The following is a 22,871-nucleotide window of genomic DNA, read 5'->3' on the forward strand; positions in this document are numbered from 1 at the left end:
ACGACTAGTCTGACGACCAGTGCGTAGTCGTGCGGGACCTGTAGCCCGTCGAGGTCTTCGTTGGAAAAGGTAATGATCTGGTCTTGTTGGGGCAGATTCGTCTGGGCCTTTTTGGAGGGCATATTCATGGAGAACACCCGCCCTACATAGGCCCGTCGATCGGCTGTTGTCGGCCCTCCCGTTGCCGGTCCTCCCGCGATGATATTGATTTTTCCTATGATGGTGGGCGGTTGTTCGCGGGCCTGAGTTGTTCAGGAGGCTCGTCTTTCCAGGGGCGCTGGTGGCGGTGTTCGCCGTGCCTGCTGCGGGATCGACGTCTGCTTCTGGAGTGATGCCTGCTCGGGGATCGGTGCCGGCTAGCGGATCGGCGACGGCAACTGGACCGGCGCCTATCGGGTGACCGACATCTGCCTCCGGGCTCGTCGGCTGGATGCTCGACCTCGCGCGAACTTTTGCCAGGGCTTCTGAGATATTGATTTAGGTGGCTCTCCTCGGCCAGTTTTTCCAGCTGGAGGCGGAGGTGGAAGCAATGGTCGGTTTCGTGGCCGTGATCCCCATGGAATTCGCAGAACTTTTTGGCGGATCGCTTCTTTGGATCCGTGGTCATTCTCTTGGGGGGTCAGGAGACCCTGATCTCTGATGGCTAGTAGGACATGGGAGAGGGGAACCTTTAGCAGGGCGCTTCCCAGTCTCTCGAAGACGGGGATGGGGTTCCGGTTCGCCTATTTCTCCTCGGCCCTAGGTCTCAGTATCCTTCGGCCATCGTTGTTTTTTCTTTTATCGGGGCCCGGCTGGTTTCGCTCTCAGGTGCAGGCTTCTTCTGCCCGTACGAACTTGTCAGCTTTGGATTCAAGTTCATGTAGGTCCCGTGGCGGCTTGAGGGTGAGATGTAGCTTGAGATTCGGATCGGTGGTGGCATGCTTTAGAGTGGCGACCGCTATTTGGACGTCCATGTTAGAAAGTTGGGCCAACTCGGCGTTGAATTTTAACATGAAGTCTCTTAGGGTCTCGTTTCTTTCCTATCGGAGGGCTAGGAGGGCATCTGCTGGATCATTGTGGAGGCGGTTGTTGGCAAATCTTGCGCTGAACTTCCTCCCGAATTCATGGAAGGATGGGATGGAGTCGGGCTCTAACCTCATGTACTAGTCGTTAGCGGTCTTTCTTAGCAGGGAGGCGAAGGCTCTGCACATGAATCCGTCTGACGCGCCTCGGAGCGTCATTACCCTTTTGAAGGTTTGGAGGAACTCGAGGGGGTCAGTGCTCCCGTCGTACAGTCCGAAACGGGAGAGGTCTATGCTTGCTTCTGCAGGGGTCTTTAAGACTTCCGCGGTGAATGGGGATGCCATTTCCCTTTCCCATTCGTCGAGGATGCCATGGGCGTAGGGCTTCTTCATTTCTAGTTTTACCTCTCGAATCTGCCTCTGTAGGTCGGCTATTGGATCTATGCCAGGCGGTTGCGCTGAGGTTGCCACTTCTTCCGCCCGAGCCAGGGCTGGTTCCTGGAGACTGGCAGCTTGGACAGGGGGCGCGGCTTAGCGTAGCCTGCTTCCCACTGTCTCGCTGGTGTCCCCTGGCTGCGGGGGGCAGAGGGCTATTCGTTGATGGGGACGGTGTCCGGCAAGTCGACGCTTGTTTTCGCCGGGGGTGACGCTCCCCTGGCTGTTCCTCGTTGCCTTCGTCATAGGCTTCTGTCTGGTCCTGCGTTGTCCGGGGCCTCTCCGGGGCCGGAGGAGGCAAGTGTTGGAGTAGTTCCCGGCAGAGTTCGTTGAACATTTCAATGGTGGGGACCATCTGCGGTGCGCTAGAGGAGGGCTCGTGTCAGTCCGAGAGTGGGGAGTTGGGCTCTCGGGAGCTTGAGCTGTTGGTTTGCGCGCACTGAGCCTGACTCCTGGTGATTACCCCTGTTTCCTGCTGTTGGGTGTGGTTTCTCATCGCCATGCGGCGTTCAGTACTCGACGAGTCCCATGGATGGCGCCAATATGATGGCGTCTGAATCCGGGTCTGCGATCGCGCGGTCGGTAGAGGGCCTCCGCGGGGTCTGCAATCACAAACAAAGGGGGTCAAGGGGGTCCGGGGTGGGTCTCGGACGACCACTTCGACACCCAAGTCAGATCCTTCGACCAATCAATATAAAGAACAGCGAGAGGGGGAAGGGGTTTCGATCAGGGTTACCAGGGCCAGCGCGCGGGCTCTTTTCTGGGTGTGTGAATTAGTGGGTCGGAGGGGACTAGCAGGGAGAGTAGGATTGGGTTCCTAGCCTCCTCTGTTGTTGCGTCGCCTTTTTTTTCGGTTGTCTAAGAATGGGAGAAGTCATTTTCCTTAGAGAGAAAAAGCGGGGGGATCCCTCTCTTCTTCCTTTGCCTCCCTTTTAAAGGGAGGTGTGCGGCCCTTTGTATCATTATGGAGAAAAAACCTTCCTTTGCCGGATTGGGTCGTCCCTCTACCTCGCCGGTGCGCATGGCTTTGGCGGCCATTTCCTTCCATAATTTGTGATGATGAGGCCTGGGCGGCGAGAGGGCGACACATGTCAAGATTGTGTGGTCTTTGCCTTTTTCCGACGCTTTTCTTCATGATGGTTGGGCTCTGCTCGTGCATGGATGACACGTGGCAATTTTTGGGAGCACAGCCGTATTTGTGTCCCATCATCAAGGCAAACAATTAGTCCATAAAAGACTAATCAATTTGTGTTTGTTAAGCATCAAAACAAGGTGATTGAATGAACCCATGGGGAACCCTTGGGCTAACAAAAACCTTCTCTTTTATCTTTTCAAGATCGCCTAATCCTTGTTTTAGGGTTTTTAGAAAAACATAACCCAAAGATGAACATAGTTCTTACCTTGTTCTTCGCTTTCTTTCTCACTGATCTTCTCTTAGGGCTGCAAAGATGATTTAGGATTTCTTAATCTGTCTTAAAGTTATATTTATAGGCTTTTCTAAAGAAGCCCTAATTCTAATCCAACTTCTAATGACAAAATTACCCTTGATTCACAAGGGGGACAAATTTTAAAGGGAGGGCAAATTCAGGTATTTACATCAGGAAATGGAGTTTTGGGAGATTTGACTTAGAATCTTGAGAGATATTTCCAATAATCATTCATATGATTTCGGAGGGTGAAATCGGGTTTGGCGGATTCCTTTTTACATAAATGATTGTTGAAATCGAAGGCTATTTAAAAATTTCCTCTTTATTACACACAACTGTATAGAATCGAAAACCATGTAAAATTTCTTTTTTTTTCTTGTACATAGATCGTAATTATTGTTTAATATCATACCACACACTCAAAACATGAATCTTGGTCTAATATGTAAAAGAATGGTGTACTCACTTGTTTGATGACGAAAGAAAATAAAGGAAATTGAGTCTTCTCTAGGATCAATCTAATATTCAAATGGCCCTACTCTTTCTTCTCTTCCTTTTTCCTCTCTATACCCTCTCTCTCTCTCTCTCTCTAAAGTGGGCGTCCAAGTTTTTGGACGTGTGGGGGGGAGTCCCATATCTCTCTCTCTAAAGTGGGGGTCCAAGTTTTTGGACGTGTGGGGGTAGTCCCATATATAATATATATATATATATATATATATATATATATATATATATATGACGAAACTGTTGGTGCGCTTAAGCTCACCCAACTTATGGTGCGCTTAAGCGCCCAATCACATGGGTCCCCCCATTTTATGTGGTGATCCAAACCATTAATTTGCAAGGCCCTATCATAGATAGGGTGTGTACCAAAAATCAGCTCCATAGGATCATCCTAACCCCTCCATTTGTGGAGGACAAAAATGGGCAGATTTGTGTACAAACAATGTCTGTCTATTTTGACCTCCACAAATGGATGGGTTAGGATGATCCTATGGATCTGATTTTTGGTACACACCCCATCTATTTAAGGGTCTTTCAAATGAATGCTTTGGATCATCCTAACAAAGCGGGCCCCCATGTGATTGGGCGCTTAAGCGCACCATAAGTTTGGTGAGCTTAAGCGCACCAACAGTTTCCTCTCTGTCTCCCTCTCTCTCTCTCTCTCTCTATATATATATATATATACTTGTTTGTAAGAATAATTTTCCAAATCTGGCTAACCTTGTAGACACCCCATTTTGACTGGACTCTAAACCTCTTTGTTTGAATCAAAGTCCCACCAATACATGAGTTAGAGTCTCAAAATTTACTCAACAGTAGTTTAGGATCCTAGTGAGGTCTCTGTAAAATTTCATCGAAATCGGACAAAAAATACCTAATACGACAAGTCAAGTTTGAATTGTATTGCCAAAAGGAGAGTGAATTAGCCAGTTATCTAGCTAACCTATACACTAGGATAGAAAGGGGGTGAATTATCTCAGCCAAAGAAGCACCTTAGCTTAAGATCTAGCTAATGCTAGAAGGGGGGGTGAGTTATCATAACTAGAAACCTTGCTCAAGATCACCCTTATTCGACAACATTATGAGGAGAAATACACCTAAGGGTTGTCCATTAGTAACTTTAGGAAGTAAAAATTAAATCTAAAGTCTATAAATAGAAGATCAAGCCTTTCATTTGTGAGATTTTTGCTTAGAGGAGAGAGAGAGAGAGAGAGAGAGAGAGAGAGAGGCTTTGTTCATCTTGTTTGGCCAACTCGCTGGAGCTCCGGCCAAGCTCCGATTGATTTGTTTTGTCTAAGTTGCCATCTTTTCTTCTTTTACAAGATTACATTCCTCATCTATCACCTATTTCTAGCTTTTAACGCTATCTCTACCTCATGAAACCCTAGATCCATTCCATTTTTAGTTTCTACTACCTTTCAAACCCTAGCTTTGTTGTTCCCTGCCCTTGTAACCTTAGAACTATCATCTCTTTGGCTAAAACCTTAGATCTACATCCTTTCCTAGCTAGAAACCTTAAATCCATTAGTTTCCTCTCCCAAAAATCTAGATTCGTTATCCTTTACCTTTGAATATCTTTGGAATTCCAAGGATAGGCCCAAGTACTATTCTAATGGCAACTTATGAGGAGGGAAAATTAGGTTCCTAACAAGTTTCAAGCTTTTGAAAACTCTAACCCAATTTTGAAGATTTAAGAGATCAAAAAGGCAATTAAGCATACAAGTTAAATCCTCAGTGCAATGCAAATGTAAAGCAAGAGATAAGAGAGAGTGCACCCGAGATTTAAAGTGGTTTGGTCCTCAAAACGCGAGGCCTACTCCATTCCACCAACCAAACCCGTTGATGGCTTCACTATGTTGACCTTCTTAACTTCGGCGAAGATCGGTGCCAATTACAATTCCAATTGCCTTTAACCTTGGTGGCAATCCTCACTACGGAGAGAGGGCTTCGCTTCTCCGAACACTTGCCCGAATACAATTGTTTGAACAAGAAAGAAAGAACAAAAAATCACTCACAAGGGTTTACAAAGTTTGAAGAAGATGTACAAATTGAAGCCTATGATCCATGAAAATCCAAGGGTGGTCCCGAAATGGCAACAATGAGGAGTGAAAATTATTAGGTTGCTATCAAGTTTTAACCTTTTGAAAAACTCAAACCTAATTTGAAAATCAAGAGATCAACAATGAAATTCAAGCACACAAGTTAAATCTAGAGGTGCAATACAAATAAAGAGCTAGAGTTCAAGAGAGAGTGCACCCGAGATTTAAAGTGGTTCGGTCCTCAAAACGCGAGGCCTACTCCACTCCACCAACAAAAACTCGTTGATGGCTTCACTATGTGATCTTCTTAACTTCGGCGAAGATCAATGCCGATTACAAAATTCCAACCGCCTTTAACCTTGGTGGCGATCTTTACCACGGAGAGTGGGCTACGCTTCTCCGAACACTCGCCCGATACAAAGTTCTTGAATAAGAAAGAAAGAACTAAAAATCCCTCACAAGGGTTTTACAACTTAGAATAAGATGTACAACTTTGAGCCTAATGATCCAAATCATAATCTTAGAAGATGAGAGGCATAAACAAGCTTTAATCACTCTTTGGATGTTCAAGTAGAGTTTAAGAGTGTTAGGATTGATAATCTTAAAGTTTAGAATGCCCATATATATAGGAAAACCAAAATATGACCGTTCAAGGGCATAGTGGTAATTCCTGCGAAAATTCCCAACGGCTATAAATCAAACCGTTATAGTGTTCTCGGAGTTCCGAGAATATTTTTCGGAGTTCTCAGAATATTTTTCAGAGTTCCGAGAATATTTTTCGGAGTTCCGAGAAAAAATCTCGGAGTTCCGGGAATACAAACAGAAGTTAGAAAATTTCTACTGGACCATTTCTCGGAGCTCCGAGGAATCGCTCGGAGCTCCGAGAATTCTCTCGGAGTTCCGAGAAGCCTATCAGCAGCAGATTTTCAACTCTTGTTTCTGGGCTTCCAATATTTCTCCAACTTGGGATTGCTATGAGGGTTCCAAAGTGTTGGAACACCACAAGGACAATCACTTATACATTTTAGGGGTGTGTGAGATTACTTAATTTATGCCTCTAAAATCTAAATTAAGATTGGATCTTTTACAATCTAAATTGACTTCGATCTTCAATGCGATTCTTCAAGTCTTCATTTGTCTTGGACTTCGATGACTTTGGCCTTCATAATGTGGTCCAATGAGATCTTCTTGGCTTCAATCCAAGCAATGTTGTCTTAACACAATTAAGATCTACAACTTAAACAATCAAACACATTAGTGATCTTAAATCACTTATGTATTGGAATCATCAAAATAAGATGGGAATTGCCAAGGTGGGAACCATTGGGCTTACAATCCAAATCCTAATTCTAGAGGATGAGAGGCATAAACAAGCTTAATACACTCTTAGGATATTCCAATAGGTTTTTAGAGTGTTAGGATTGATGGTTGGGAAGTTTAGAACTCCCATATATATAGAAAACCCAAATATGACCGTTTGAGGGGCATAGTGGTAATTCTGGCAAAATCCCCAACGTCTATAATTTTGTTCCTGGCATAGTGGTCTCAGAGTTCCGGGAATACAAACAGAAGTTGGAAATTGATCCCTGGACCATTTCTCGGAGCTCCGAGGATTCTCTCGGAGTTCCGAGAAGCCTATATGCAACTGGTTTTTCATTTTTGTTTCTTATTCATTTGGGCTTCCAACTCTACACTAAGTTGGGATTGTTTATGAGGGTTCCGAAGTGTTGGAACACCACAAGGACAATCTCTTAAACATTTAGGGGTGTGTAATTTACTTTATTTATGCCTCTTAAAATCTAAACTAGGATTGGATCTTATACAATCTAAACGACTTCGATCTTCAATTGCGATGCTTCAAGTCTTCAACGTCTTGGATCTCCGATGCCTTTGGCCTTCCGAATGCGGTCAAATGAGAGCTTCTTGGCCTCAATCCAAGCAATCTTGTCTTAACACAATCATGATCTACAACTTAGACATTCAAACACATTAGTGATATAAAGTCACTTGTGTATTGGAATCATCAAAAGAAGATGGGCCAAGGTGGGAACCATTGGGCTTACAATCTCCCTATTTTTTATGATGACAAGCACAAGAGATTTTCCAATGAAAGCATACATATATTTTCTTACACTAGATTTTTCTCCCCCTTTGGCATCAATAAAAAAGATGTGGTAAAAGAAATCCAATGGGATACAATTTTCAATTTTAAGCTCCCTCTTTTCCAAGGGAAAAGACAAACATAGAACTCCCCCTATTTAGAGTTTTTATTCAACACAAGAGGGAATATTTAAACAACCATAAAAAGATATTCAATTTTAAGTGCAAGCTCCTAATTTAAAAACATATGAAGAGAATCATATGGGGGCTTTGGGAACCCAAGCTTTCTTGGTTCCACCACAATCCCTAATCTTAGATGCACATTGGAATTGGTAGTGACCATTTATTCCACAGTAGTGGCATCTAACATGAGGGTTAGATAGACTAGTCCTATCATATAATACATGATTGGGTCTATGACTAGCCTTCTTCAAGATTATGTCAATAATTTTATCACCATTTAGGAATCCATGGAGACATAATCTTAACCTTTCATTTTCATTATGAAGATGTGTTATTTGATTTAAAAAATCATTAGAGTCATCTTCATAAGATTTGGAAGAGCTTGCCATATTTGGAGTTTAATAATTTGGCAAGATTTCTCATTCAAACTACCCTTAAGGGTTTCAATCTCAAGTTTAATTTTTTTAATTTTTACTTTAGCTTGAGATATGGAAGAGGAAGATTCATTTTTCAAAACATCAAGTTCATTTTCTAATTTTGAAATAGATTTTTTAAGAACTTTATTTTTTGAAATTTGAGAATGCAAGGTAATGCACAATTCATCATAAGATATGTTTCCACTATCACTACTTGATGAATTACAAGAGGGGTTAGAATTTACCTCATCTTCATGGGTGAGTGCCATGAAGCAAAGATCATCTTTATTAGCTTCCCCTTCACTTGAGCGTTTTCCCGAAGTGCTAGAAGCATCCCAAGCGGCTACATGGCCCTTGTTCTTCTTCCAATCTTTCTTCTTTCCCTTGTACTTCGAGGAAGATGACTTGAGAAGTGGACACTTCGGTCTTTTATGTCCCGTCTTCTTACAATTATAACACCTTATTCCTCCTTCTACTTCACTTTCTTCTTTCTTCTTCTTTTTGTCCTTTTCGTGCTTCTTTCTCCACAAGCTTTTAAATTTTCTTAACGCTTCTTCCTCATCACTATCGGCTTCACTTGAGGATGATGAGTCCGTCTTTGAGGCCTCTAGTGAGAAGCATCTCATGAGTGATAAGAGATCCTACAAGCTCCTCCATAGTTAGCTTCTTGAGATCCTTTGACTCTTGTACGGCGGTGACTTTTGGATCCCAATGTGGAGGAAGTTACCTAAGCAACTTACCCACAAGCTCATCAGTAGGATAAGATTTACCAAGATTACCTAATTCATTTGTTATTTTAGAAAATTGGGTATACATTTCGGAAATATTTTCGTTTTGACCCATTCTAAACATTTCATATTTGCTCTTTAACAAGTTTACTTTGGAATCCTTGACTTGTGATGTTCCCTCATGGGTAATGGCAAGAGTATCCCAAATAACCTTGGCAGAATAAAAAAGAGCTACTTTATTAAACTCCTCCGTAGATAAGGCGCAAAACAAAGAATTTATAGCTTTGTAATTTAAATTTGCTTGCCTTTTCTCTACTACATTCCATTCTTCAAATGGTTTGGAAGGCAAAGTATAACCATTGTTTACAATGTGCCAAAGTTCCACATCTATCGAAAGAAGATAGATGCGCATCCTTGTCTTCCAATGTCCATAGTTGGACCCATCAAAGAAAGGAGGTCTAGTTGTGGAATGGCTTTCTGGAAGTCCGGTTCCATTTATGTTTGCCATTTCACAATTAGAAAGTTGCCAATGATCTTATGATCTTTCCCTTGTTAAATTTAAAAAAAAATTACAAAAGATTTTAAGAAAAGAAAATCTTTTAAGAGCCAAGGCTCTGATACCAAGTGAAATTCCAAGGATACCCAAGTACTATTCTAATAGCAACTTATGAGGAGGGAAAATTAGGTTCCTAACAAGTTTTAAGCTTTTGAAAACTCTATCCCAATTTTGAAGATTTAAGATATCAAAAAGGCAATTAAGCATACAAGTTAAATCCTAAGTGCAATGCAAATGTAAAGCAAGAGATAAAAGAGAGTGCACCCGAGATTTAAAGTGGTTCGTTCCTCAAAACGCGAGGCCTACTCCACTCCACCAACCAAACCCGTTGATGGCTTCACTATGTTGACCTTCTTAACTTCGGCGAAGATCGGTGCCAATTACAATTCCAATTGCCTTCAACCTTGCTGGCAATCCTCACCACGGAGAGAGGGCTTCGCTTCTCCGAACACTTGCCCGAATACAATTGTTTCAACAAGAAAGAAAGAACAAAAAATCCCTCACAAGGGTTTACAAAGTTTGAAGAAGATGTACAAATTGAAGCCTATGATCCAAATCCTAATTCTAGAGGATGAGAGGCATGAACAAGCTTAATACACTCTTAGGATATTCCAATAGATTTTTAGAGTGTTAGGATTGATGGTTGGAAAGTTTAGAACTCATATATATATAGAAAACCCAAATATGACCGTTTGAAGGGCATAGTGGTAATTCTGGCAAAATCCCCAACGGCTATAATTTTATTACCGACATAGTGCTCTCGGAGTTCCGAAAGATTTCCTCAGAACTCCGAGAAATTCTCGGAGTTCCGGGAATACAAATAGAAGCTGGAAATTGATCCCTGGACCATTTCTCGGAGTTCCGAGCTCGGAGCTCCGAAAAGCCTATATGCAACTGGTTTTTCATTTTTGTTTCTTATTCATTTGGGCTTCCAACTCTACACCAAGTTGGGATTGTTTATGAGAGTTCCAAAGTGTTGGAACACCGCAAAAACAATCTCTTAAACATTTAGGGGTGTGTGATTTACTTTATTTATGCCTCTTAAAATCTAAACTAGGATTGGATCTTATACAATCTAAACAACTTCGATCTTTAATTGCGATGCTTCAAGTCTTCATGCATCTTCGATCTCCGATGCCTTTGGCCTTCCGAATGTGGTCCAATGAGAGCTTCTTGGCCTCAATCCAAGCAATCTTGCCTTAACACAATCATGATCTACAACTTAGACATTCAAACACATTAGTGACATAAAATCACTTGTTTATTGGAATCATCAAAAGAAGATGAGAATGCCAAGGTGGGAACCATTGGGTTTACAATCTTAGATATAGCTATATGACCTCTCCCTTCAACTTTAGCTCTAATTCATGACCATATAAGCAAGATTTGTCCCCTTTTACTGTTTCGTGAGTTGTTGAACTTTAGATCTTATTTTTTTGGTCAGGATCTAAACATTTATACTCGATCCGGCAAGATCCTCTGGAATTCAGCAAGATCTGTGGTGTCTTTAGAGTATCTCGGAGGAAAATAGAGAAGAGAATCTAGTTCAAGAAAGAAGGATTAAAATCAGGGTGAAATTCGAGAGTGAGCAAATCAAAGGTTAGTGTTTGATGATTTTTCTACCTATTTTAGTCTCTTATTTGGTACTTTGATTTTATCTTTGTTTATTGTTTGTGCTTGAGTGAGATGGATAATGCTTCCTAATGGCTTGATCTATTGTGTTTTCCTTGGAATTTCTCTTCCATGGTTTCTTTTATTGATGTTTTTCTATATATAATCAGGATTTGTTATTGTTAGCCTAAGGGTTCTACATGGGTTGATTCAATCACCTTGTTTTGATAATTAACAAACACAAATTGATTAGTCTTTTAAGGACTAATTGTTTGCCTTGAGTGTTGTGCTATGGAAAGGAAATTCACTGGTTAATCCATGATAGCACCAACACACACACCATTGATGGCCGATGCTTGAAGATGAAGCAAACACATGTCAAAGGAGCTGGAGCATACTTGGATCAATCATGCCTTGGAGGGTCAACCAAGGAGAAGCTCAACATCAACCATCTCAAAGCATTGAGCAAACAAAGGAAAATCAATGAAAGCCAAAGCTTGTGGATCAACAACTTGCAAAGGAGCTTCAACCAAATGGTGGCATCATCCTTGGAAGGTGTCAAGAAAAGAAGCTCAACCTTGAAGATCCCAAAGCAAGACAAGCACCACATTGATGATCAAATGAAGATTGGCTCAAGAGAAGTTCAAGAGAGTACTTAGAATGGTAGTATGTATCACCTTTCTCTCTTGTGTTTTCTCTTGATCAAGGCACATCTTAAAACCCCTAAAAATATATTTTTCAAAGAGACTAACATACCATTTAAAGACTTAAATAGATAAGTGAATAGCCATGGTGGTGTACCAACATGTTGAGACCCATATGGTATTCAACACAACATTGAACAAAACAGAGTTCCGAAGAAACAACCTGAACCCAATACTAAATCCTATCAAAATTTGTTTAAAATATTTTCAAATTTTTTTGAAAACATTTTTAACAGATAGCTCTCATTTTTCTCATATCCGTAGAGTACAAGAACGTCAAAATCCAACGAGAAATGAGGGAGATAGGAATTTTACAAGTTGGAAGGTAAATGTTGGAAATCCAGTCTTGGAACTCCGTAACATTTCTCGGAACTCCGAGAAAACAACCAGAGACAAAAAAAATATAGCCATTGGAGGCCCAACGGCTAGTTGAATTTTTTACTCGAAAATGACCAGTTTGCCCCTTAAACGGTCATATTGTGTTGGGACTCTATATGTACCCATTGTATGGGTGCAAAACATCATGATGAACATACTCCAAAACTAAAAACCCTTGAAACTTACTTGCAACCATTTTTGGGTAAATCTCTCACCAATTCTTCATTTGAGATTGGTTTAGGCTTAAACCTGTTTATCTTTGAGAGTATATTAAGAGCTTCATTGTGCATTGTAGCCTACTTAGAGACAAATCTTTCTTCTTCTTCCTCATTAGATCGGTGGCAAGGGCATCCGTCTTTAATTTTCTTGGGAGGAGCACTTAGAACTCACTGAAGTAGGAGAGTCATTGTAAAGGTGACAAGGGCATCCTTATTTAATTCCCTTGGGAGTGTAATCGCCTCGGAGCCGGGCATCGTGGAGGTCTCAATAGTAAAAATCCTCAAGTACGACCTTGAGTAGCGTGGAGTAGGCTGTTGGCCGAACCACTATAATTCTTTGTCTCAGTTGTGTGATTGGTATTTCTCTCTCCTTCTCACTCTCTTATTTGTGCTTGCATTTTTATTTAGAATTGAGTGAGTTAACATTGGCATTAAAACTTGAATATCTTTACATTGCTAAATTGGCCACCTTAATCACTTAATTATGTTTGTTAATCAATAAAGGTTTGAACTTATAATAACTTGTAATATTTATTTTAAGTTCAACTAATTAAACTTAATTAAGAAGAATATAAAACTAGGGTGAAATTTTAAGAAAAGTTTTTAAAAGGCAAAAGTTTTATAAACATCCTATTCACCCCCCCTCTAGGTTGCGAAACCTAGTCACTCTTCGAATTTCAATTGGTATCAATGCTTGGGCTCTTGATTAAGACCCTAACCGGTTAAGAGTTAAAAGATAAAAAAAATTGCAACTTTTAAAAATGGGGTCTAGACTACCAATTCTTGATGGTTCGGATTATGGATCATGGTTGATCCGTCTGAAAACTTATCTAAATGGTCTAGATAGAGATATATTGAGGATAATTGAAAATAGTTTTGTTTTAAATGTTAAATCTAAAAGATTAAATGATTGTGATAAAAAATTATCTTCACTTAACATTAAAGCCCTAATTGATATATGTTGTGCCTTGCCACCTACCACCTATGATAAAATATCCTCTTCTCAAAATGCTAAAGATGTATTAAACAAATTTAAAAAATCTTGTCAAAGTGAAATTTTATGCTTAACCGGATTACTTGATGAATCACTGTAAACACCCTCATTTTGCTAGGCTTTAAAAAGCAAAAGATTCGGTAGTATCATCAATTTTTATATCCGTATTCAGCATTAGATTAGGCATCCATGCATTTTAGGGTAGATGTCATTTCATTATGAGAGTTTTAAGTTGATTCGCAATCCCGAAGGTCTCTAGGGGGTTCCTTTGGCCTCTGAAAGATGAAAGTTCAAGTTTCCAAGCAAATGAAAAAACCTGCTATTTTTAGAATTTTCAGGGTTTCCCTCATTTTTGCCTATTTTGCACTGCAGGGGTATTTTGGTCATTCCCGATGTATCTCGTTTGACCCCCGAGTTATTTTTGAAAAATCTTGAGTTATTTTACAAATTTTGAAAAAGCTGCTATTTTTAGAAACTCATGGGGCTTCCACATTTTCATCATCTTATGGATATTTCAATCATTTTTCATATGTCTAAAACCAACTCGAGGGTACGGCTGATGGATTATGAGTATTTTCGTAAGCTTTGGGAAACCTGCTAAATTTAGATCTCTCAAGATTTTCTCTTAGTCTTGCACTTCGGGGGTATTTTAGACATTTCCAAACATATCATATTTGGTCCCTAAGTTGTGTCTAAGAAATCTTGAGTCCATTCATAAATTTTTGAAAATCTGCTATTTTTAGAATTTCTCAAGGTTTTCCCTAGTCCCGCCAAAATTCTAGCACCTTGGGGTAATTTGGTCTTTTCCTGTGTAATTCTTTTGATCCCCGAAATATGTCTGAGAGATTATGAATGATTTCCTGAATTTTGGAAAACCTGCTAAATTTAGAATTTCTCAGGAATTTTGCTTAATTTGGAAATTTTAAGTGTTGAGGGCATTTTGGGTATTTTCAGGGGATACCAAATGATTCTGTTTAATATTGCTCACCGAAAGGACCCAATTTTAAAAGTTTCTATTTTTGAAGTTTGACCACAAAGACTTTCCATTTTTTATTTTTCCCTTTAGGGGTGAACCAATCTGAGGGTATTTTGGTCGCATTTGGATGTCTAACAGTCAAGTATGGGCATTTTGGTCCGAAAAGTTATTTCCCAAAAAAGATGGTCCGATCATGTGTGAGGGATGCACCATAAATGTCAAATGGGTTGGGTCCATATATAGAATGTTGAATTTAGAAAGATTTTATTGATTTTTTACGGAAAAACCCGAAACCCGTGTGAAATGGCCCATTGGGCTAAAGCCCGCAAAAATTGAGCTCATGTGGGTTCACCCATATGGGTCAACCACCATGGTGGGCGGCCCACATGGTTGACCCACATGAGTTGAGCACCCACCTTGATTATGTCACAATGGTGACATCATATTTGTTAAAAGAAAAATAAAAAGAATAAAAAATGAAAAGAAGGAAAGAAGGAAAAGAGGAATGATTGCTTAAAAAGGTTTTCTTCCAAAGAAGCAATGTGGAATGAGAATAACATGTCTTGATTGACAAGAAATTAAGATTGGAATCAAATCCAATGATGAAATTAAGATTAGATAAGAATCATGTAGCATCTTAGATGAAATCCTAGGATAATAAAATCTTCAACTTGAATTAAATAACTTCTCTTAAAACTGTTGAAACAGTCAATCCAGTCTAGATCGGTGTCTTAGTTGAGTTAGGCATAAGTAGCTTAGCTTAGGTACACCGAACTACGTCGACTCTGATCCCAGTGAGGCTTGGGTACGTAGGCAGGTTGGATGTCTGATGGCATACCAACCGCGAGTCGGCTCCACAACAAATTGTGGGGTTTTGTATATTAATTTTCTTGTAAATGCTTAATCAAATCACTTAGGATTTTCTATGAAATTAGAATTTTAGGAGAACTTTCACTTAGATTGAATTCAAACAAATAAAGTAATCAAGATACACACTCAGGATCTACATTGAAATTAGATCATAGGATGCATGTCACATAGTTCTCACATTAACATAGAGTTGAATGAGCCATTTAAAATAAATTTAAAAGAGTTAGCTTTTGGAATCGAAGACCGATTATCGGGCAGGAATGGTGCATGTGGTGGATAACTCCCCATACCTTCAATTCTTATAACCAGGTAACGAGTCTAGATTTCTTGTTAATTATGGGTCCTAGATCCCACATCTAGGTGGCGACTCTGTCACTCTCTTTTGTGTGGAATTCGGATTGCCTTAGTGATCCCAAGTTTACATAAAAGATGAATTAAAATCAATAATAAAAATGCACACGCCAATCGCATGGGTACGAGAGACCAAGAGAGAGTGTGGCGGCTCGCGCCCCACCCCTCTCGCAGGATCGGGTCCCACAGTTTGGCGACTCTGCTGGGGACCACCTAACTTCATTAAAATTTCCAAAGATAATTCATTTGAATTTATTTTAATTGGCTCATAAAAACTCTATCTCTTTTATGTTTGCTAGATTAGTTTGTTTGTCTTGTTTTATTTTCTCATCACATTATACTCAAACTTAATCTAACAAAACCTGAAGGCATCATAGATTGCGCAAACATATTACACACACTTACATCACTTGCATCTAAACCCTTGCATCTCACGTGCACACACGTCCTATTTTAGGAACCCGGAGTGTTATCTAGCATGGTTGACTGGGATTTCATCACCTGGTGCCTCTGTGCTAGAGAAGCATTCCACCCTTAGCCTAGCATCTTATGGTGGGTAAACGGATCTCTTGTTCACGTAGTGATACGCCGGACACTGGTACAGTATATCGAGCATGGATTCACGCTAAGGGAACTCTTGGCCTTACCCCTAGATTAACCCACGCATGCATGTAGTATACGAGCACATGTGCATCACGTGTGTGAGCCTAGCTTAGGATATCCTACCCCTTTGTGTCTAGATTAGGCCGTAGTCCATCTTCCAATGGCTACGATCGGTCCTCAGGTACACGAACAAAGTCATGAGTCGAGATCCTATCTCCACTCTGCTAGATTATGATTAGGGTTTGATGCCTTCAGGTAACACTGATAAAATGTGTGAAGATTAAAAACTTTCCCTTTGGGGTTAGGATATAAATCCCGTTATTTCCTAAGATCTCATAGGATTAGTTATTCTTGATCTACCCGTTGAAAGTAATCCTATGCAATCTCATCTTTTGATCATGTGTCTATCATTCGCCTCTTGTGTGATTCGATCATGTCTTCATTCCCTTTCCCAATTGGCAGGAATTGTTTCTCAATCATTTGATTGTGGAATCTTGATGATCTGATCGTACTTGTACCCTTAGTCTTTTCTTACTCTAAGGGCAACCTTTTTCAAGAATATTTTGCTAAGTCCTTCAGAGTTCACTCTCATAATCTTTGAACTAGGGCCATTCCCCACGAGCTATCATGTCATCATTGTTGTGTTTATTTGTTTTGAGCAACCATCATTTTACCTCCCATTCCTTATCTAGTCGTATCATAATTATCATGTCAATCATAGAAAGGAAAAATTCCCTGAATGTCAAGCTTAAATCTCGTGTTTATTGTTTCTATGTCAGGATTGTTCACTGTTGAAAATCCAGGAAAGCTTATTGGGTTTGAATCTATTCGTGGCCAGTGAAGAAGCTAATTCCCCATTTTCTTTGGAAGTCTCTCTATCCACTTTTTCCTACCTATGGCAGATTCTATGGAAAATTTTCAACTCTTTCATGTCATAGAAACCCTGGTCCAGCTCGTCCAACAGGTGAAGGAATTAAAGGAAGAAAATCAATTCATCAAAGCTCAACTTACTGAGAAATTTGGTCCAACCACTGTTGTTTCTAAGGGCAAAAATCTGAGCCTCACCATGGTTATGGGTTCGGAAGAACTAATTGTGAACCTCTCTAGACAAATGGCTACGTTAACAGAAGAAGTTCATCAGATGAAGCAACAAATGCAAACCTGGTATTGTCAGTCCCAAGGCTCTGAACATTTCGTTGACAAAAATACCAAAGCCCAAGATGCTGTTACCAGAAATTCTGTCTCTCAGCACCAGCAGGATTCTGTTGGGCCCTTAATTCTTGATTATGACCAAGAGCCACCATCTGAAACTCCTAAAAGAGAATTCACTGATTTGCCTATCCCACGATCTGGTATCCTTAAAGGGTTTAAGAAAAGGGAAAAGGGGATTAACTGGTCACAGGAGCCTATGGTAATTGAATATGATCAACCAAGATCTATACCTCAGCAAAAGCCAGGTAGGCAATTCACCCCCCTCCCGCTTCCACCATCTGTTATATTGCAACAAGGGTTGGCTTCAGGCGATGTCTATTTACCTCGCATTAAGGATCCTCCTAATCCGCTCCCCAGGACATGGAGGGCGGAAGAGCACTGCGATTTTCATCGAGGATCGGGGCATAGTACTGATCAGTGTATAACTCTGAGGCATGTGATCCAGAAGTTGATCGATGAGCGCAAGCTACCATTTCAGCAAGTGCTAAATATTGTTGATAATCCTATGCAAAACCATGTTGTACCGCCGCTGGATGGTGTTTAGACACTTGGGGTTTGGGAAGCTCAGGTTCAGTTGCAGTGAAAGAGAAGAACCAGAAGTTAAAAGGCACTTGTTATGATGATGATTCAGTTTTCGCCAAGCCTCCGAAGCTAGACAGTTGCGGCAGTTAAGGTTTTAGTCACTTACTATTTTATGTTGAGTCAGTCATCATGGTCAGTATAATTGTTGAGTCAGGTCTTACAGTTCAAGGTCAATGCCTAGTCCAGGTAAGTTATCATTTGCTTTTCTTCTTATATAGAGTTGTGAATCCTGAGCATGTTCAGGATAGGTCCTCAGATGTAATAGCTTTATCTTTAAATAAAGCTTCAGTTCCAATAGTTCACTTGTGTCTGTTTCTTAAGTACGCTTCTAATCTTAAAGTAAGACTCCCTCCTCAAATGAGGACAAAATTGGCGAAACTCCACTTGAGTCACAACAATTACTTGAACAAGAGGAGGAGCGCCAATCCCAGCCTTTCAAAGATGAAATTGAAGTGGTAAGCACTGGCACTGAAACTTTGATTCAGTGAATGCCGATTAAAAGTACATTACCCTCTGAAGAGTGTGAAGAATTGATAAACTTATTTCAAGAATAAGAAGATTGTCTAGAAAAGCTATAACCGATACCAGGGCCAAGACATAGATAGAAAGCTCAAAGAGAATGAAGAAAGTGAGAAGACATATGCTATACAAGGGGCATAGAGTGGAAACAACTTTCATATTTCCAATCAATGACCTTGGTTCTCAAATTCATAACATGAAGCCAACAAATTCAAGATAAGAAGTTGAAGAGCAAGCATTGAAAAGTGATCATCAGATATCAAGAGTTACAAATTCATAGATGGAGGATGTCAAAGAACAAGTTTCGCTCTATGAAAGTCGAAAGCATATATTAGAATCTTGAAAGAAGAAGACTCATTATCTCTTACCGGGAAATGCCGTCAAACTCCGTGAAAAAAAAAAAAAGAGAAAAAAAATATAAAATAATCAGTACCAGAGGGACTCTAGTAACCTAGATCGATTCTCAATCTGAACATCAGAAGGCCTCCTTTGACCGAATAAATTCCAAAATCAGAACCCAATGTCAAAAGAATACCGGTTTGCAAACCCTTCGAGCCTGAATAAAATTTTCTTGAAAACCCATCAAACTAAGGGCATCCGCCCCGAACTACGCGAGACCTGATCCCTACACTGGGGTACGTAGGCAGCTCGGTTAAACTGAGTTCGGTCGATTCAAAAAAGAAAAGAAATTCAATCGTTCCAAAAAAAAAAAGAGATGGACAAGTTCCAAAAGAAGAAAAGTCAATCATTTCAGAAAGAAAGAAGAAAAGAAAATTCAATTATCCTTCAAACAATTTATCTTCAAACTAGGGGCATTCGCCCTGAACTACACACGACCTGATTCCTACCCCGGGATACGTAGGCAACCTGTTCACAGGTTCGGTCGAAATCTTTGTTTAACTTTAAGCCATTCTTTGAAAAGCCTTATCCTACTTATAAAGTCCTTCCGGTGTTCAGAACTAATGATCTAGGTCCCGAAACATAAAAAAAAAAAGAGAAAAGAAAAAAAGAGCAGAGTTTGAAGATCTGCTAGACTGAAAACCTGAAAGGGCGGTCTAGGCAAAATTTAAGATCATTCCCCTGCTAAGTTGAAAACCCGAAAGGGCGGCTTAGGCAAAAGCTAAGGGGATAGCCTGCTGGATCGAAAACCTAGAAAGGCGGTTCATGCAAAAGTTAAGGCTAGCTGAAGAGGTGACTTGGTCACGGTAAGAGAATCATTATAAGAAGGCTACAGCCGGTATCAAGACTGAAGATCAACTGAAGTTCAAGCAAATTCAAGTGACATCCTCAAAACTGGGGGCATTGAAGCTAAGCAATCTTAGGGGTCGTAATTAAATCCTTCAGGCGTTACTGTTTTAAGGAAAAAGTCCAGTGTTTACCAATTGAAAAAAAAAACATTCCTCGAAAGGATAGACTTACCAAATAAAACGTTAACTAGGTCAGAAGCATCACTCTATTTGTCAGTATAGTCAGTCAATCTTTGTTATTCTATGTTCACTCCTTCAGAGCTGCTCAATCTTTTGAGTAGTGCCTTTTATCTAAGTTTTCTCTTTAGAAAGAGTCAATCATCGTTCTTATGTCCAAATGATGCAACTGTCTTGGTGAAGGAGGCCCGGCCTCGGCAGCTCCCTGCGATCGTATGAAAGAGCTCGGTAATCTAGTAAAGCAGCTTCATTTCAAAGAAGATCAACTCAAAAAAAAATTCAGAAGTAGAAGCATCAGAAAGCCCAGCTTCCGTAAAAAGATCATACCCCAGGAAGGCACCTTAAGCTTGGAAGAGCCCCAGATGTAATGGTGGTTGACCCAATTTCTCAGAAAGATGAACCATTAAAATTCAGGATTTCCTTCCAGTTAGTTAAATACTATCCTGGTCAAGAAATGTTTATCTAAACACCTGTCAAGAGGCAAATCCCACTTTTCCATGATTATATCCAAGAGAGTCGTTGTTCTAGATTACCAATCTCAAATATCTTGTTCAAGGTTTCAGTTATCAAAATCCCCAGAAGACAAGACCAGCAGTCTCTTTAAGAAAAATCTTATTGAAGTTTCATAAAAGTGTTTCTAATCCATTCTTGTTCCTAATGGTTCTTCGTTCATAAGGTTGGTCGTCTCATCATTCGTCAAAGTCTTGGTTTCCAATATCTTTACTGGGCACGATCTATAACATCCCCGATTTCATTGAGTTCAAAAAAAAAATTCATCAAATCCAATTCTACGTCAAATTCAAATTCATGAAAAATCTATAAATTCTTCATTGTTGAATTCATTAATCAAAGCTATCTCGTTTCTTTGAGCCCGTTTGGGAACGGGGTCTCATTTTTCGAGTCCGTTTGGGAATGGTCCCTTATCCTCTTTGAGCATCATATGAATATGGTGTCTCATTTTCTTGAAATCCGTATAAATACGTCATTTCATTCTCCCTGAGTCCATTTGAAAATGGTCTCTTCTCTTGGAACATCATGTAAATGTGATGTCTCATTCCTTAGAATTCGTATAAATATGATATTCCATTGACCTTGAGTTATCTTTGAGCATCATATGAATATGGTGTCTCATTTTCTTGAAATTCGTATAAATACGTCATTTCATTCTCCCTGAGTCCATTTGAAAATGGTCTTTTCTCTTTGAACATCATATAAATGTGATGTCTCATTCCTTGGAATTCGTATAAAGACGATATTCCATTGACCTTGAGTTATCTTTGAGCATCATATGAATATGGTGTCTCATTTCCTTGAAATCCGTATAAATACGTCATTTCATTCTCCCTGAGTCCATTTGAAAATGGTCTTTTCTCTTTGAACATCATATAAATGTGATGTCTCATTCCTTGGAATTCGTATAAATACGATATTCCATTGTCCTTGAGTTATCTTTGAGCATCATATGAATATGGTGTCTCGTTAGCTTGAAATCCGTATAAATACATCATTTCATTCTCCCTGAGTCCATTTGAAAATGGTCTTTTCTCTTGGAACATCATATAAATGTGATGTTTCATTCCTTGGAATTCGTATAAATACGATATCCCATTGTCCTTGAGTTATCTTTGAGCATCATATGAATATGGTATCTCATTTTCTTGAAATCCGTATAAATACATCATTTCATTCTCCCTGAGTCCATTTGAAAATGGTCTTCTCTCTTGGAACATCATATAAATGTGAAGTCTCATTCCTTGGAATTCCTATAAATACGATATTCCATTGTCCTTGAGTTATCTTTGAGCATCATATGAATATGGTGTCTCATTTTCTTGAAATCCGTATAAATACGTCATTTCATTCTCCCTGAGTCCATTTGAAAATGGTCTCTTCTCTTTGAACATCATATAAATGTGATGTCTCATTCCTTGAAATTCGTATAAATACGATATTCCATTGTCCTTGAGTTATCTTTGAGCATCATATGAATATGGTGTCTCATTTTCTTGAAATCCGTATAAATACGTCATTTCATTCTCCCTGAGTCCATTTGAAAATAGTCTTTTCTCTTTGAACATCATATAAATGTGATGTCTCATTCCTTGGAATTCGTATAAATACGATATTCCATTATCTCTGAGTTATCTTTGAGCATCATATGAATATGGTGTCTCATTTTCTTGGAATCCGTATAAATATGGTATTTCATCCTCTTCAGAATCCATTCGAAAATGGTATCTCATTCCTTCATTGCCCGTTCAAAAACGGCGCCGCATCATAATCATCTTTTGTTCTGGATTGCAAGATTTTTGCACCCAGAATAAATCTGATTCTGTGTTATTCTAAACTGCCATCTCATGGTGTTTAGAGTAAATGATTTTGATATATGTTCAAATTCTAGGATTTCATCTAGGGTCTTGCATTATGTTAGGTTGCATTGTGTCTAGAGAGTCCTTTGTCGATCAAAGCTACGCAAAATGGCACTGTCACTTTTGCTTTGGTGTTCGATGACTACGTCATCTCTACCAAAGAGGGGCATCTATAGACACCCCCATTTTACTAGGCTTTAAAAAGCAAAAGATTCGGTAGTATCATCAATTTTTATATCCGTATTCAGCATTAGATTAGCCATCCATGCATTTTAGGGTAGATTTCATTTCATTATGAGAGTTTTAAATTGATTCGCAATCCTGAAGTTATCTAGGGGGTTCCTTTGGCCTCTGAAAGATGAAAGTTCAAGTTTCCAAGCAAATGAAAAAACCTGCTATTTTTAGAATTTTCAGGGTTTCCCTCATTTTTGCCTATTTTGCACTGCAGGGGTATTTTGGTCATTCCCGATGTGTCTCGTTTGACCCCTCGAGTTATATTTGAGAAATCTTGAGTGATTTTACAAATTTTGAAAAAGCTGCTATTTTTATAAACTCATGGGGCTTCCACATTTTCATCATCTTATGGATATTTCAATCATTTCTCATATGTCTAAAACCATCTCGAGGGTATGGCTGATGGATTATGAGTAATTTCGTAAGCTTTGGGAAAC

The sequence above is a fragment of the Tasmannia lanceolata genome, unplaced genomic scaffold, assembly GCF_043159265.1.
Source record: "Tasmannia lanceolata isolate RefF3 unplaced genomic scaffold, GAP_Taslan_0.1 ptg000008l, whole genome shotgun sequence".
Lineage (NCBI taxonomy): Eukaryota > Viridiplantae > Streptophyta > Magnoliopsida > Canellales > Winteraceae > Tasmannia > Tasmannia lanceolata.